Source organism: Copidosoma floridanum, unplaced genomic scaffold (genome assembly GCF_036245765.1).
Source record: "Copidosoma floridanum isolate Cflo_tuat_1 unplaced genomic scaffold, Cflo_Japanese_pri ptg000013l, whole genome shotgun sequence".
Classification (NCBI taxonomy): domain Eukaryota; kingdom Metazoa; phylum Arthropoda; class Insecta; order Hymenoptera; family Encyrtidae; genus Copidosoma; species Copidosoma floridanum.
Genome location: NW_028321890.1, coordinates 35,488,453 through 35,504,226, shown reverse-complemented (window position 1 = coordinate 35,504,226; position 15,774 = coordinate 35,488,453). Strand labels below are relative to the sequence as shown.

The window sequence follows — 15,774 nt, the reverse complement described above, 5'->3', positions numbered from 1 at the left end:
TGTTGCGTCAGGATATTAGTTGGTCTGCATATATCACTTACAAAAAATATTGAGTCCAAGTCCACGTTGACTACATGAACTTTGGCGAAAGTTTGGCCAAACATAAAATTTTTTACGCGGGAGAGCATTACATTGCAAAATGTATATATAGATACAGAGTCCTTTTCCCCTCTCCTCGTGCATGTGAAGTGCAGTGTACGCAAATTTTCTTCGGCTGTTGGCGACAAATAGCTTTTTCATCAACTGTACAGCATATCTACAGTACACCCCCGTCTCTGGGCTCGTAAATTAAATAAATTGTGGGCGTGACTTGCCTCATTTGAACACATACATAAATACGCAAGTATGGACCACTATTCGCGCAACTCGTCGTCGTTCGTACAAATATCAGTATACCTAACTGTTGCCCAAGTCCGGTCGTATAGAAATCAGTTCGGTTTGTTAAGTATAGAAGTTTTTCAATTGCCCGTCATAAAATCTTAACTTTTGACTCTATTGGTATGTGTATGTTTATGCTATGCATGAGGTAAGTCAAACGCAGCTACTTACATGTAGAACGAGAAAAGTTACGACTCGAAATGTAACGTTTCGAAAAATTGTGCAATACCATATTGTCGGAAGAAAGGAAGAGAGAGAGAGAGACAAAGAGCCAACGTGAGAATAGAGCGGAGGAAGCACGCGAGGGGGAAGACACCGGGGCAATTACAAAATAGGAAAAATTAACCATAAAAGCGGGGAGAGAGTGGCCGTAAAGCCGTCCGTCTGTCCGGCGATCGGGCATATTTTTGGTATTTACGACCAATCGCGCGCCGGACGCTCCCGAGAGTACGGGGTGTACACATAAACCTAGAAGTTGAAGTGGCCACGCCGAGAGAAAGCAAACTAAGTGCACGGGGGGAGAAAGACTCGCGAACGAGGGGAGGAAAATTGTGCAGTGCACGGGCTCCATCATCTTTTTACACTCGCTTCCTATGGGCCCAGCCCACTGCCTTTTAGTGCACCGTCCTTTCTTTCGCTCGGAGAAATTATACGGTCTGTAGAAGCTAAACATGCGCGGACTAAGATGTGGGTTTGCTATCTGAAAAAAACTAACATTTTTCTGGACTAATTTATTATTTTTTTCTTTCTTCTTCCATTTTGCTTTGAACAATGAAGTTTCAAGGTGGTTTTGAGCATTTATCTCCCTTTCCGTGATGGAAGAAAATGAAGGAGAGGGGAGATTTTTTTTCGTGAAAAAAAACGTGTCCAAGGTTTACTTTAGCCCCGCGCTGCAATTTCGCACCGAGCCGTAAAACAATGCCTTCAATTTTGCGAGATCGTGGCTCTCGCCTTCCTTCCCCGTTTTCCCCCATCCCGCTCTTCTCCTCCGCCCTCCTTCGCTTCTCGTTCGCTTGGTTTTTTTCTTTTTCTTCGGCTTGTCGGAATGAGCGGAATTGGTTCGACGCGAGATCAGCGATTCGGATTAAGCGATCGGGAAAATTTAATATCGTTAGGTAAAAGCATTAAATTACCGATCAATTTTCTTTCTTTTTTTCTTTTTTTTTTTTTTTTTTTTACACCATTTTAGCTGTAAAGCGATGCGGACTCGGTAAATGAATTTTTTTTTTTCATTGTATCTCTCGTGAAAGGGAAAGTGTTTTGTGACATATTTACAGCGCCACACAAGCTCAATGTAGAATTTTTGGTACTTCGTTACTTTAAAAATTGAATGTAAATTAAAAGCAAAAATTTCCGATGGATTTTTTGAGTAAAATCGAGTTATTGTGTATGTATGTTCAATATTGAATTTTTGCATGAAGCCCGATGAATACGCGGATGTATTTTACAAACATTTGGTTTAAATGCAATGGTGTGGATGGCAAAAATTTATTCGGTATGCGGTATTGAAACAAACAATGGTTTTCTATGCTCCCACAACCGATCTCATTATATACTGAGTAATCGGGCAGAAAAATTGTGTTGGTCATTAAACTTTTTACTTGTTTGTTGAAATGAAAAAAAAAAAAAAAAAAAAACTGCACCAAGAGACAAATACATAAAACTTTAACACCTCCAGTCAATTTCGACGTAAATTCGCAAGTTAAAAAATATCAAGCTTAAAAGTCGCACGTAACTTTCGAGCAAGATTTTATTTTTTCACTCAACAAATCTCACGTGGAAGGTACTTATCTTACGAAAAAGTTTTTAATTAAGTTTTAATTTTTTTACTGACCCACGCAACGAATGAGATTTTTCGTGTAACAGCCCACACGCACAAGTCTCGATGAAGTTTCTCATGATTCAATGGATATAGTTCACAAATGAGAAAAATTTCAATGCAATTAAAAACCTTGTAAAATTTCAGCAGCAAAACATTTTCATCCACACACACTCACACACATATATATGTATATACGCACGCTTATATGAACAAACACCTAAGGCGCATCGGCAACGACAGCCAGTACGCATATAGTAAAGCGGACTTACAGTCGCTTAACCATCAAAATTTATAGCCTGGCGGGAGGCTAAGCCCCTCTATCTCTCTTTCGCACCGCTACTACCTATATACACTCCTCTTAAAAAAAAAAAAAAAGAAAAAAAAAGTAAATCCAAACGAATCGATGAAAATAAGCGCGGGAAGCAGACGGAAAGCGCAAAAATAATACAGACCTCACCACCCAAAAGACTGCAATCAAATTCAATTTTACAGGGACACAAAAAAAAAAGGCAATTAGTTGCCTACCGGCTGGCAAGTGTATTTATGCGCATATGCGAAAGAAAAACAGGAGGAGGAGGAGAGGAACAAAGAGAGAGAGAGAGACACGTACACGCAACCACCCTCGCGACACATGCCTCTCTGTTTTATCAGTTTATCAGATGCTAAGAAGGGCCGCCACCGCTACCACCACCATCACCGCGTGTAACAGCTGCGGTGCTATGGTAATTTCGGCGAGTCGAGTTCCGGAACGCGCGGGGATGAAGAGAGAGAGAGAGAGAGAGAGAAAATGAGAAAAAAAGCAAAAGGAGCTTAGAGGTTCGATCGGCCGCCGCGCGGCTAGCCAATATCTGTCAAACACATATTTTTTCAGATTTATTTTTGGCTTCTCTCGAGAGACGAGAGAAAGAGAGAGAGAGAGAGCTATGGTTGTTATATCTGGCGAGGGGATGCGGAGGGGAGGGGGATCAAATCCAATTTAATTTTCTCGCGCCATTGTGTGCCTCCTCCTCCTCCTTGTTTTCGCAGCAGCACCGGCTGCATTTTCACTTTGGCCCCCGGCAGACAGATTTATATCGGTGAAATAAAAGTAGCCGGGGAATAATGATGCATCGCTTAACCACGCTCTTTTTTTTTCTTTTGCCACCGACTCGTGCGCTCCTCTTTTCTCCTCCGCCCATTAAGCACCTCTTCTCTGTTTTTTGGAGCTGCTCGATGGACTGTGCGTATACGGGTTATTCACGACACTTTGCGCGTTTTCCAATAAACTGCAGCTAACCTCGTTTTAACGACGAATTACCATATTTTTCCATAGCTATATACATCAACTCTTGTGTACTGTACTCGGTGTATGACTGCTATACGTTTTAAATTCTTAACATTTTTTTTCTATAGGTACATAAAAATTACAAGTAAAAGATGTATTTCCGTTTACGGTGCAATAATATTATTTAACGAACTTTGCGAGTAAAAGTATATAAAAAAAATTTATTTTTTTTGGAGTGATATTACGTCCTTCCAAGTTCACGGATGGTAGAGAGAAGATCTCTTGAATTATCTGAATAGTGAGAGTTCAAGACTCAGTGTTGGTTATCGTGTGAAATAAGTAACAAAGAGTTTGGTGAATTCCATGTATAAAAAGACAAACAATCTGATGACAACCATAATACTTTGGGTAACTTTCTTTTTTTGTTTTTGTTTTTTTTAAGTTATTTTCAGACGTCCAAACAATATTGTTGTCGAAACACTTTGATGCGATTCATTGAATGACCGTAGAAGTATATACATACAATCACAAGTACGCGTATTACTTTTGCTCGAAAAACATAATAAAAAGCGTCTTTACTCTACCGGAGGAGTAAAGACGTGTATATACAACAAGAGACGCGAATAACAAATTACTTCCCTTTGAAGGGATTCAGTGCAAACGCATCAGCCTCAAAGTACAACGATATATTCCATTGCAATTATATAATACAGTTGAAATCCTCTTTCTCCATTTATCATCCGCAGCAAAGGAAAGTCTCTCCTATAGCCCCATATATATATATACACGGACGCCGATGCTTTAGGATCGCAAGTATATACACTTTCCTTTCATTCGCGAGCAAGTACACGTATACGCTGTACGCATAAACGCACCCGCGCGTTGATCCGATTAATTTGCGTCTGTAGTGAGTATATGTATATATACACTTGTCGCATGCACACGAGCGTGTGTATCCGCTTATTACTTGCACGCCGATTCTCCCGAGCGACGAAAGCAAGCGTTATATATATAGGTGCGACTGTCGTTCCGTGGGTATACCTATGCCGATTCCCTTATTCTCGTACCGACTACGCGTATGTCTTGTCACAGGGTTTTCAACCAAACCGATGTAGTTTTACGCTCTAGAACCACCACCGCGTCTTACTCATACGCGTGTATCCGTGTATATATTTCGCAAGGAGTCGGGAAAAAGAGAGTATAAAAGTACACATAGGTGTATTCGTGTTACCGACACGCGAGCACAGTATATTATAGTATATAATATATATTATTTACTGTCACCGGTATTGTGCGAAGATACGCGAAGCTCGGCTCGTATGGGTGCGAAACAGGAAACACATATGTATCGGAGCTCACCGCGATGATGCTTGGTGATGGTGCATATAGGACTGCACTGGCAGCTGTTACAATGTGTATATACACATGTGGCTTTTGTTGTACGCAGCCATACACACCACCCCTGTCGCTGCATCGATCTGATCGTGGGGGGAGAGATGAATGAATAAAAGATGCCGACGGCGTGTCATATCGTTTCTCCTTCTCCCTCCCTTGTGATCATTAGGGGCTATCCCTTCCGCGTGCATGTATACCTCCTTTGTACCCCCCCCCTCGTCCGGTTATAATATTTTTCTATTAAAAATTTTTCGCATCGCTTTACAGCTCCGTGGGTATTGCATTTCGTAAGTTTGACGGTCTACACGTACAAACAAAATAAATAAAAAAAAAAAAAAAAAAAAAAACGCCAAGGGTTAGAAAATATATAAATGAAAAATAAGGATAATCACAATACAACGGATTTAATTATTGTACATGCAATTTTATAACTCGATTGTGTAATTTGCCAACGTGGTATTTCTATCGTAGTTTTTAACGAAATGAGGATTTTGCGATGGTACAAGGATGTATGTTGTGTGCGCGGCGTTGCATGGACGCGTATGCAAAAGTATGTACGAGCCGAAACGGTAAAATTCAACCGGTAGATATATACGTAGAGAGTGAGGGAGAAGCCAGAGTTTATTATACGGAGGTTGAAATGAATCATAAATGAGAATTAATTACCTCCGAGTACAACTATGAGTTACATACTACGGTCATACATGCGAAATTTCATTCGTATTAACTTTGCGAAATTAGAGCCGAGGTGAGATGAGCGGATGAGAATGGTAAGGGAGGGGGAGGGGAAGAAAGAGAAAACGCGCCCCGGAGAGGGGAGGTTTTAATTAATTCAGAGGGAGCTTATTAGCAAACTCAAAAGGGATTGAAAATCTCATAAAGTAATTCCCGACCATCCCGAGGTTGAGGAACAAGGGGCTGCGGAGCACCCCCCCAAAACGCGGCTTGCTGGGAACGTTTGGATGAGAAAAGCGCGCGGCTCAGGAGGGGAGAACAAATGAGGCTGTAAGCGGGACGTCTTGTACATCAGGCCTTTGGTGGTGGGGGGGGGGGGCGAAAAAATTGTTGAAAAATTTCTTTCCGCACATTGACTAACATTGCGTTGAATTGCGTTGAAATTCTACTCAGTGACACTAGAAAAAGAGGACCATTCACCTCCTCTGACTTCAATTCGTGCGCGTATATACACTTGGAGTACAAGTGAGTAAACGAGTGTACATATATATATATAATGTACAACGAGCTAATTAAGTTAATTTATCGGCGTTTGACGGCGATCCCCGACCGAAGATGCATGGGACATTAATTGTGCGACCCATTAGCCGCAGCGGTTATGGTCGCGTCTCTGCGCTTCTATTGCGGGATCCATTATCGGGCGCATTTCATCGGCCGTTTCTATGTGTGTGTGTGTGTGCGCGCACGTAGCATTTCGTCGGTTCGATTGTTCGTGCAGGAGGAGTCCAGAGTTCGTACGCTGGATGATTTCTTAGTTTAGAGTGTATATACTGCGAAAAACAAGATCGGGAGGAAAAAAAGCACGTAATCGTTCCGATCTTATCGGAGGAAAAATTGAATCTCCGAGAAGAGGGAGTTGGGGGATATGTATCTTGTCAATTATATAGGTGGGCCGAGATACGTAAAATTAATTAGCGTAATAATACATCGAGATGGGAAAAAGTAAAGAAACGATACTCGATAGCTATAATCCGAAGCGATACCGATCTCTCTCTCTCTCTTCTCTCGTGTTGTTGAGATGACGAGTGTTGTAACGCTGGATTGATTAATCATCATTTTTCTCGTTGGCACGCATATTATCGGCTATCCGTCATATTGCGCTCGAGCTTTACCGATCGCCGTAGCGGATAAAAGTTTCATGTAATGTAAAATAAGCTATCGCAACTCGTTTTTATTGAAATTAATAATGTTTATCTTTGCCGGACTGCGAGTAAAAATACACCAGCCATCACCGATTGCTCGATGTTTGACCATTAAAAATTGTATTCATAAGTACAGAATGATATTATTATTCGTGTGGAATACAAGAAAATCTGAAAAGACGATTATACAAGGTATAGGCTCGTTGTAAAGTGCGGCATTTTCTCCTTGGCGCTGTATATATTGCCATCTAAGGTGAGAGTGGAAATTACATGGAGGATGGTTAAATGCTTTTATACGAGCATTCAGCCATTTAAATCAATGAATTTTCGGCGAGGTAATCGTATAAAAAAAAAAAAAATAGGGAAGCCAATCGTTAACTTGGCTCTTGTACCATTTAATTGTGGAAAAAAAGAAGGAAAAAAAAAAATGGGAAAGTTAAAATAACGAAAGAAGGTCGATCGGTATGAGGAGGGACCGCGAGAGTGCGCGCGTACACAGAGGTACAATACCGGGAGAGAAACGCTCGCGGAATCTTCGATAAAATTCCTTTACCAGGAACTAATCGCTTTACCGTTTTTCTTCTCGGACTTCTTTAGATGTTGTTTTTTTCTATATATATACAACCTTCAAGGCTCGAAAGAAAGTACATACGGTGATTTCTCAATTACGATGTGTAATTGTACTTTTACAAGACACCCTTGAAAGTTTGATGAAGCCCGAAATAAGCGTTGAGTTGATTACACATGGAGCACTGCATTGAATGAAAAGTAATATAATGAATTAGCGCTCCGTATACATAAAGACATTTGTAATGTAACAAAAAAATCGGCTGTCGTTTCTTTCACTTCTCAATAACTCACGCGTATCCTCTCACGCAATGACGCAAAGGAAGCCGCATCATCCAACAGTCCAATCCTCGATCGATCCATCAAAGGGTTATTTTTCCAAATCAACCAACAAGTAATTTTCAATTGCCTACGCAGGAAGATCGTAATAAACTCACTCGTTAAAACGCAGAGAACAAGACGCAACTAATAATGATATACGCGCGAGTGTGCTTTCATTTCTCGCGCACATGTATATATATATATCACAGACACAAGTACATCGTGTGTTTCTCCTCTCGGTCTCTGTTGTGTGTTAAAAGTGAGAGACGCCGGTGCACGTAGTGTTAATTTGGAATACACGCGGCAGTTCTCGGGGCTCATTAGTCGCTGTTTCGCACCGGCACACAAACACATGGCACATTAGCGGTCTCTCGCCACTTAACACCCTCTATATGGCATCGCCTCTCCAAACTCACGGAGGTGGGTGTGTACGTGTATACACATTCGAAGTAAAAGGGGAGGAAGGAAGAAATAGAGGTATTTACCGTAAAAAATAAAGTAACGGAGCTGCTTTTGCGCGCCGGTGTGTGCGGGCGTCTATTTAAATTTGTAGAGACAGCCGCAATTTCGTGATTGCTTTTGATAGCTACACCCCACTTTATAAATATATACCACGTCGTGTACAATATTACACGTGCGGGTGTGTGTACATAATATACCTGCCACCCGCGCGGGCTGCACTGCAGGGTGATATTAGGATATTGTATCCCTCTCTCTCTCTCTCTTCCACTTCCACTTTGTGTGCACCAACGTGTGTGCGTGGACAGGTCCGACGACTCATTACAGTAATGACACGTGTGCATCAATTCGCATTAATATTCTAATGGACGCGAGGCAAGAGTTACGAGGACGCACGAGAGTTGTGTCGAAAGAGAGAGAGAGAGATGGAGTGGTACGGGAGAAACGGGTGGTGTGCGAAACGAGAGGGAGAGAGAGAGAGAGAGAGAGGGATCGGAGGTAGGGAGATAACAGGTATATAGCGGCCAGAGACAGGCCAGAGATAAATGGAGATTGCAATGGAGATGCCTCGCTCCCTCCCGCTTTCACCTCCTCTCTTTGTGACACCATGCACTCATCCACGCTTACCCACTACGTCCCTTACATGTATACAAGTCTCTCTGTACAATTCACGTATGCCTATATATATATCATATTTATACGCGCACTCTGACAGCCATTCGGGGTCCGCGATGTGTTGTTATTGCCATTGTTATTGATACGCGCAAACGTCATACCGTACAATGGCGCGTCTAATAATAATTAGTACGTCTGTTCATGCGGCGTTATTTGACGCTGTGCCTGTGCAAACTGCGTGCGATAATCGTGACGATTGTATGTAATGGTCGTCCGATGGTATGATATGTACTTTTGCAATCAGAGTCGCGCTAATGGTAAATGGTTGTCGAATTGAATGGCGTCATTGCAGTGTTTGGAACGGTACTCGTGAATGGCAGAGACGATGGTACCTATACACATATATACGTAATCACACGGAGACAGGAGTTTGTACGCGGCTATGCAACGGGACATCGGAATCGGTATGAAAATCTCACAAAATATACGTACATAAGCATTGGTGCGTAAGATGATGCTTTTTTCTATCTTCCCGAGAGAAAAGTGAATCTGAGCACTTTTTAATTCAAAGTGTACCCGCGTACAAAAGAAGAGAGGCTTTAAACGCGCGTACATATAGGTATACACCTATATACATATATTGGAAAGAGAGAGAGAGAGAGAAAAATAGCCCGAGGTCGAAGATAGGTACACCAGATTACATCGGCTCGGTGGTGCACTTGTTGCTCGCTCACTCGCGGCGTTTCCCATTATACTTTTTTTTTTTCGCTCATCTCCTCTCGGCTCCGGCAACATCGCGAGAGCGAGAAAAAAAAAGGACGGGCTGGGAGAAACGCGGCGACTATGTGGGTACCGGGAGCTTTTTTTTTTTTTTTTTTTTTTTTTTTTCACCTGCAACAAGCTGCATCGTCGGGGTGCTTTTAACGCTCGCGCGCGTTTTTCGGCTCTACCTCTCCCCGTTCCTCTTTCCTTCTGTATGTATTAATAATCAAGTGTGTGTACTATGTATGGAGGCACTACGTACTCCACTATACGGATAAATCGTGGCTTATGTGCATGTAACTACCAATCACGGATCGGTTGGATTTTTGGTTAATTATCCACTTGCAAAGTTGTTGAGGTATCGGTGAAACGTACGTCAATCGATATGTTTGTTGAAAATCCATACGAGGATTATGTAGCATGTTCATACATGAAAACGAGCATGAAAATGTGCATTGTAAAGTGTTTTTGGAACTGTCCCAATTTAGTTTTTTTTTTTTTTTTTTTTTTTTTTCAAGCTTTCGACATCTAATTTTTTTTCTCACAGCTGCTTCCACCCCTTTTTTAAGGCAGTATACATCAAACAAAATTAATTTTATTTGCTTTTAAACAAAGTAAAAAATAAAAAATTGTGTTTGAAAAAAAGTAACCGGGTGCACTCTCGATCGATCGAAAAATTCAGTGGTGAAAATCTTAGCACCAAACTACAGAGAAGCAATCAAAAGGGCGAGCGCTGAGAAAAAATTTCAATTTGGCAAATAAAGGATGCCCCATATCGTATACTATATATCAGATCTATATTATATACCAATCAGAAAAAACAATGCCAGCACTTCCTACCCGTATTGCACCTAAACATACAATTCAAATTAAATACAGGATTGCCGACAGTATAAATACAATAGACACTGAATAGATGCACATTCAAATTGGCCGCAAATTCACGATAGGCGCAACAGGTTTATCAATCTACATTGACTGTCCGATTATCATAACTGTATAGCACTACATAATAGAAAAAGACGGGGGGGGGGTAGATAAAAACCAAAGACAGTACAATGTTAGACACACACGCGCTCCGTCGTAAATCAGCAGCTGTATAAGCATTACGCAAGAATAGCTCGTATTATACAGTTGGTTGGACTGTATTGTGTACATATCATTATTATAATCCTGATGCACTACCTATCCTGTCGATTCATTAGTCATATGGATTTTTAGTTTCCTTCCTTTTTTTATAGCCTGCAAGGAGTAGGCACCTATGCAGCGCTCAACCAACAATTACAGCAGCAATTTCCCACTTGATGTCGCGGTATGGACTATAGAGGGTGCACACATGGATCGCTGCAGCAGCAAGAAGAACGAATTAATCACGGCGAGCCGAGCTATATACGTATATGTGTGTACATCCATTCGGAACTCGATACAGAGGATAGTTGTATAGGGAGTCATGTTCCGCGGTCACGGGACATTTTGAATGATGATGACCTTCGCAATGGAATGCAGCCGGGGTTAACGAGGGGTGCAGCAGCGGGAATCTCGTTGGAACGTTAACAAAGTTAGCCGGCTCGAGAGAGAGAGAGAGAGAGAGAGTCCCTGCAAAACGCACGTCATCGCGCGTAACGACCGATTAGTGCGGCTGCGGTATGCGCGTTGTGTATATGGTATACGAGAGTGAAAGAGACAAGAGGAGGGTACACCGCTAACTCGCATCGGCACCCCCTCTCTCTTTTGTACCTACATTGGATCGCTATTAAATTATACGCTAACCGAGTTATCATTACCACATACGTATTGCATATGTGTGTATTATATATACTATAGGTGACACCCCTACACCGATGTCGTCGATTGTGATATGGTTGTACGACCTGTGTCATCGAATTATTTTCGACGCGTTTCGAGCGACAGGACACGTAAGTTTAATGGCCAAACGCGATTGCAACAACCGAGGAGCACCTTATATTGCGTGGATAGGATTTTTCCTTTCTTTTTCCCTCGCACGAAGGAAGAGCGGATGTTGTTCCCGAGCTTTTTGTTATTTCTCGCGCGTTGAGGTTTGTGAAACACTCGAAGTATCAACAGTCACTGCGCAAACACCAGTCAAAGTGCGAGCGTCGTCGTTTCTCCGAGGCCTCCTCTTCGGGCCGGGCCTGAGAAAACACTTGAAATCTACGTTTCGGTTATTTATTTTTCGGAGCATTAATTTTTTCTTTTTAATTTCCAAGACAGACGAGTCATCTCCCCACGTCCTAATCGATCCTGTACATTACACTTCGAGAATCTCACGAGTACACACGTAACAATTGAATTTTTACTCACGGCAAACCAAAGCTGATTATCAAAATGGTGAGTCTGATGTTCATACTAACCTGAAACAAAAAAAAAAAGAGGATAAAATTATTTTACAGCTGCAAAGATAAAATGCGTGTGTTTTTTAAAATATAGCACGTGTTTTTGTTTGTTCAGCGAGACTTTTGCATAAATAATTTTAATAAATAACTCGTAAAGGAGTGCAGAGCCGAAAAAATACACGATAAAACGAGAAATTAATTGCTACGGTTGTTGTTTAAGTGCTCAAATGTGGTAGCCAAAAAAAAGAAAAAAGTCCAAAATAATGGTTCTCTGTGGCCTACCGCTCCTCGAGCTTTATACCTAATGCATAAGAACAGCTGTCATCGAAAACATAGCGACACAAGTATACATTATAACGAGCACTTGCAGCAGCGGAGAGAGATCGGGGTATATTTAGATAGTTTTATTGCCAAAATAATAAACGACGGAGTATAGCTGTGCGCCGTTATTTTTCTCTCGTCCGTCATAAATAACGATGGTTTTTGGCACTTCTCCCGAGGGACGGAAGCGGCGACTTTGCCGTGCGACTCAACGACCTTGACCGACATCTAGCGACAGCATGTCATACAGTTGTAATGATGTGTATATTTAATGGGTGCACTTACTACTTAATCTTGTGTCGAACGGTATGTGAGTTTGACAACCGATTGGCTTAATGTCACACATATAGCATTTGATTGTGGAAATGGATATATGAGAAAAGCTTCAGCTGCGAATCAAGAGCTGAATAAGCTGTGGTGTCGAGCTCATTTAGCTCCTATATTGTGTGCTTATAGGTGCGAAATACTCCACACAAGTTTTTTTTTTTTTTCAGCAAAAAATAATAATTTACTTGGGGTTTCGATAAAAACTACTTTCAATATAGTCACCCTCTGGTTTATTGTGCAAAGAAGGTATCATTGTAGCCTATTTTAATAATTCCATTATTTTCCCTCTACAGTGGAATCATCGCTCACGTGCGTGTATATATGTATATTTTAAGTCGCAGGGCGTGCTTTTTCCTTTCGTGCTATTTTACCCACTATATACACTCGTCGCACGTGTAAATGTATCTTGGCGACTTTTCACAGTAGGTAGATGAAAAAAAAAAAAATAAGGGGTAGGGGAGAACAACCCAAGCGGGATCGGATTACAAAAAGCGCGCGCGAAGGGAAGGAAATGGATGTACATCGCGTCGTCCTTTCTTCTTCTCCTCGTCTGTTCTCCTCTCACTCGTCGCCCGATTTTTTCCTCACCGACAGTTTTGACCCAGGAAGGGAATGAAACTGATTTCTCCCTCTCTCTTTCACAGCAGAATCGAGGAATGGGACTTCCACTTGGTTGCTCCTGAATAGTCCGTTAACCTAAGGTGATGGGTTATTGGGCGAGCAAAGCCACCCTCCTCCCCTGTACCCTCTTATTTTCGTCCATATGTATTCACTCTTCCCGAGCCTCGTGGAAAAATTAACAAAGCACCCTCCCTGTATATTGTACCTGCACCAGCTTCGTCTTCTCCCTTCGGCGCCTTTTTCTAATCACTTCCCCCCCCCTTCCTTTTTTGCTCCCCGCCATCAGCACCTTCGTACCTATTTTACCTTCCATACCGCACACATCAGCTGCGCATTGGGTGTGTTGCATTACAGTAAAGTCCCAGCGGCCGCAGTCCCTGCGCACTCAGAATTGAGCTAATTAATTTAAACCCCTCGATCGCTCGTTTTTTTCGTACAATGATTCCCGGAAAAGTACTCGGGTATGAGAAATTCATGAGGGTCATAATTTCAAGAGAGAAAAGAATCACCGCCTGGGCAAGCCAATCGACTAGAACCAACTCGTCCAATGGTTGACCCATTGAAAGTCGTCTTTGTAGTTACATCATATTATCTCTGGATGCGAATCCTTTTTTTTTACTATAACAGATGTAATTTGTCACCTTTGCCACTCCCTATGACCGATGAGCCCCAACAGTCGTTCGGAATTCGAGAAAAGGTGGAAATTCGAGCAAAGTGATAAATGAGCGCGAGAAAGGTGAAAGGAAGGGGAAAAAAAAGTAGACCCGGAAACTGATACAGCCCACAGAGGTAAGTATATATAAGTAAAGAGTTGAGGAAGAGTAGACTGCCTTGCACACAACTATAGGGGAAGGGTGAGGGAGGGAGAGGACAGAAATATCAAAAGGGACTTTTCGTGGCGGGGGTTAAGACGTTGTTCCTCCAACAGGTGGCAGCTGCATCCTCCTCCTCCTCCTTCGCCACCCTCTTCCTCGGCGCTGTATCCTCGAGATTTCCTCTCTGCCACCCCTTACTTATATACACTCCCGCTTCGCTTGACGTGGCAGCGCTGCACCAGCCTTAGCGATAACCCGCGGCGACATCCGATAAAACCGGCTCGTCGCTTCGCTATGGGACTTTGCTTTCTTTTATCCCCCCCTCCCACCCCACCCTTTTTTCCCTTCTTCTTCTTCTTTCTTCGTTCCTCCCCTCAACCGACTCCATACTCCTCTCGTGTAGGTATATACATGTATACGTATACAAAAGTACAGTTTACACAGGGAGTAGAGAGAGAAGCTCTGCGGAGGCCAATGTTCCGGAGGGACGGAAAATAAGCGAAGGAGGAAAACAGCGGACGGATTATCGGCTCGGGAAATAACAAAGCTCCGGACTAAACTAAGGTAACGCGGCAGCACCTTATCCCACGAGCTGTTGAATAAACGTGTGTATCTCTAAATAAAAGCACCTTTTTTTTTTTTTACCTGTACGCGTACACGCTCCTTGAAAAAGCCAAGTTGCCAGCCTTTTGAGCTTTTGGGTGTGTTTTTTCAATTATTCCAAATAGCGCGCCGGTGTACAGAAACATTATCAGAGGGTCTCGATTGGGAGTGGAGGGACTACTTTCAAGTGTATTTCCTCCTCTTTGAAGTGAAATATACACATACGTGTACAAATTGCTTCCATATGGACGGGACCATTAATTTAATCTAAAGTGGTGGTGATGGCTGCGGGAGAAAAAAAAAAAAAAAAAAAAGTTTAAATATACACTTGAAATGGTTTCCCTTTGCGATTGGATATACACGTGTATGTAGTGCGCTTAACTCTGTTGCGTGTAAAGGTTTCAATCCAAGTGGAAAAAATTAATAGAGATGGAGCCGGTGACGATAACCGTAAGCTGGAAGTGCAACGAGTGTGTATGCCAGGATAAACACGGATAAATAACCAACGCGAGAGGGAAGGACGATTGGGGGGTGGGAAGTGTAACATATACATATATATTTGCGGTTGATAAGTGCTGAAGGGGGGAGGGAGGGGATGTTGTACATATATATGGTGTACGCGTATCGCACGCATATATACATACAGTGAAAAGCGGTCAGAGAGAGAGAGAACCAATAAATCTCGGCGGGGCGTCGTTTAAGGCACGGAGCGCGGGACTAAACAAACAATAAATTCCTGCGGAGCAGCGGCAGCAGTAGTTGTGCAGCTGAAAACGGACATTCCCTCTCTTTTCGAGTGTGTTTCTCTGCTGCTAGCTGCCACAGGACACAAAGGTCGCCCTGTTCTGCTGCTGCTGCTCTCTCTCCTTTTTTTTTTTTTTTTTTTTTTTTCCTCTCCACGTCTCCCGCGCACAAAGAGAACACACAGGCTCTCCCGATGCTCGTATACTACACACTTATTCACTGGTGTGCCTGGTTTCTTTCATCTTCAGCTCGTATCCAATTTTATTTATTTTTTTTTTTTTTGCCATGTTTTGTTTTTGCGATACGCCAATACGCCCAGCCCGAGTTATCCTCGTTCACTCGTACATTAATTTAACGCTCCAATTAGCCACTGCACAAAGTTTTTTTTACATATATATATATATATATATATATATATATATATATATATATATATATATATATATATATATATCTATTATATTGGTAACACGTTTTTTTAAACAGTCACCACAACAACAGCTCTATACGAATTCTCAGGGAACAACTG

At 42.1% G+C, this 15,774-nt stretch overlaps 1 protein-coding gene across 1 annotated transcript in view; it reads right to left on the bottom strand.

Annotated features, from left to right (window-relative positions):
• LOC106646919 (uncharacterized) overlaps positions 1-11,828 on the bottom strand; it is a 56,432-nt gene extending 44,604 nt beyond the window's left edge. Inside the window, exon 1 of the mRNA XM_089591167.1 lies at positions 11,783-11,828. The gene's annotated coding sequence lies outside the window, so the exon portion shown is untranslated. The remainder of the gene's footprint in view (positions 1-11,782) is intronic.
• Between the last annotated feature and the right edge of the window lie 3,946 nt (positions 11,829-15,774).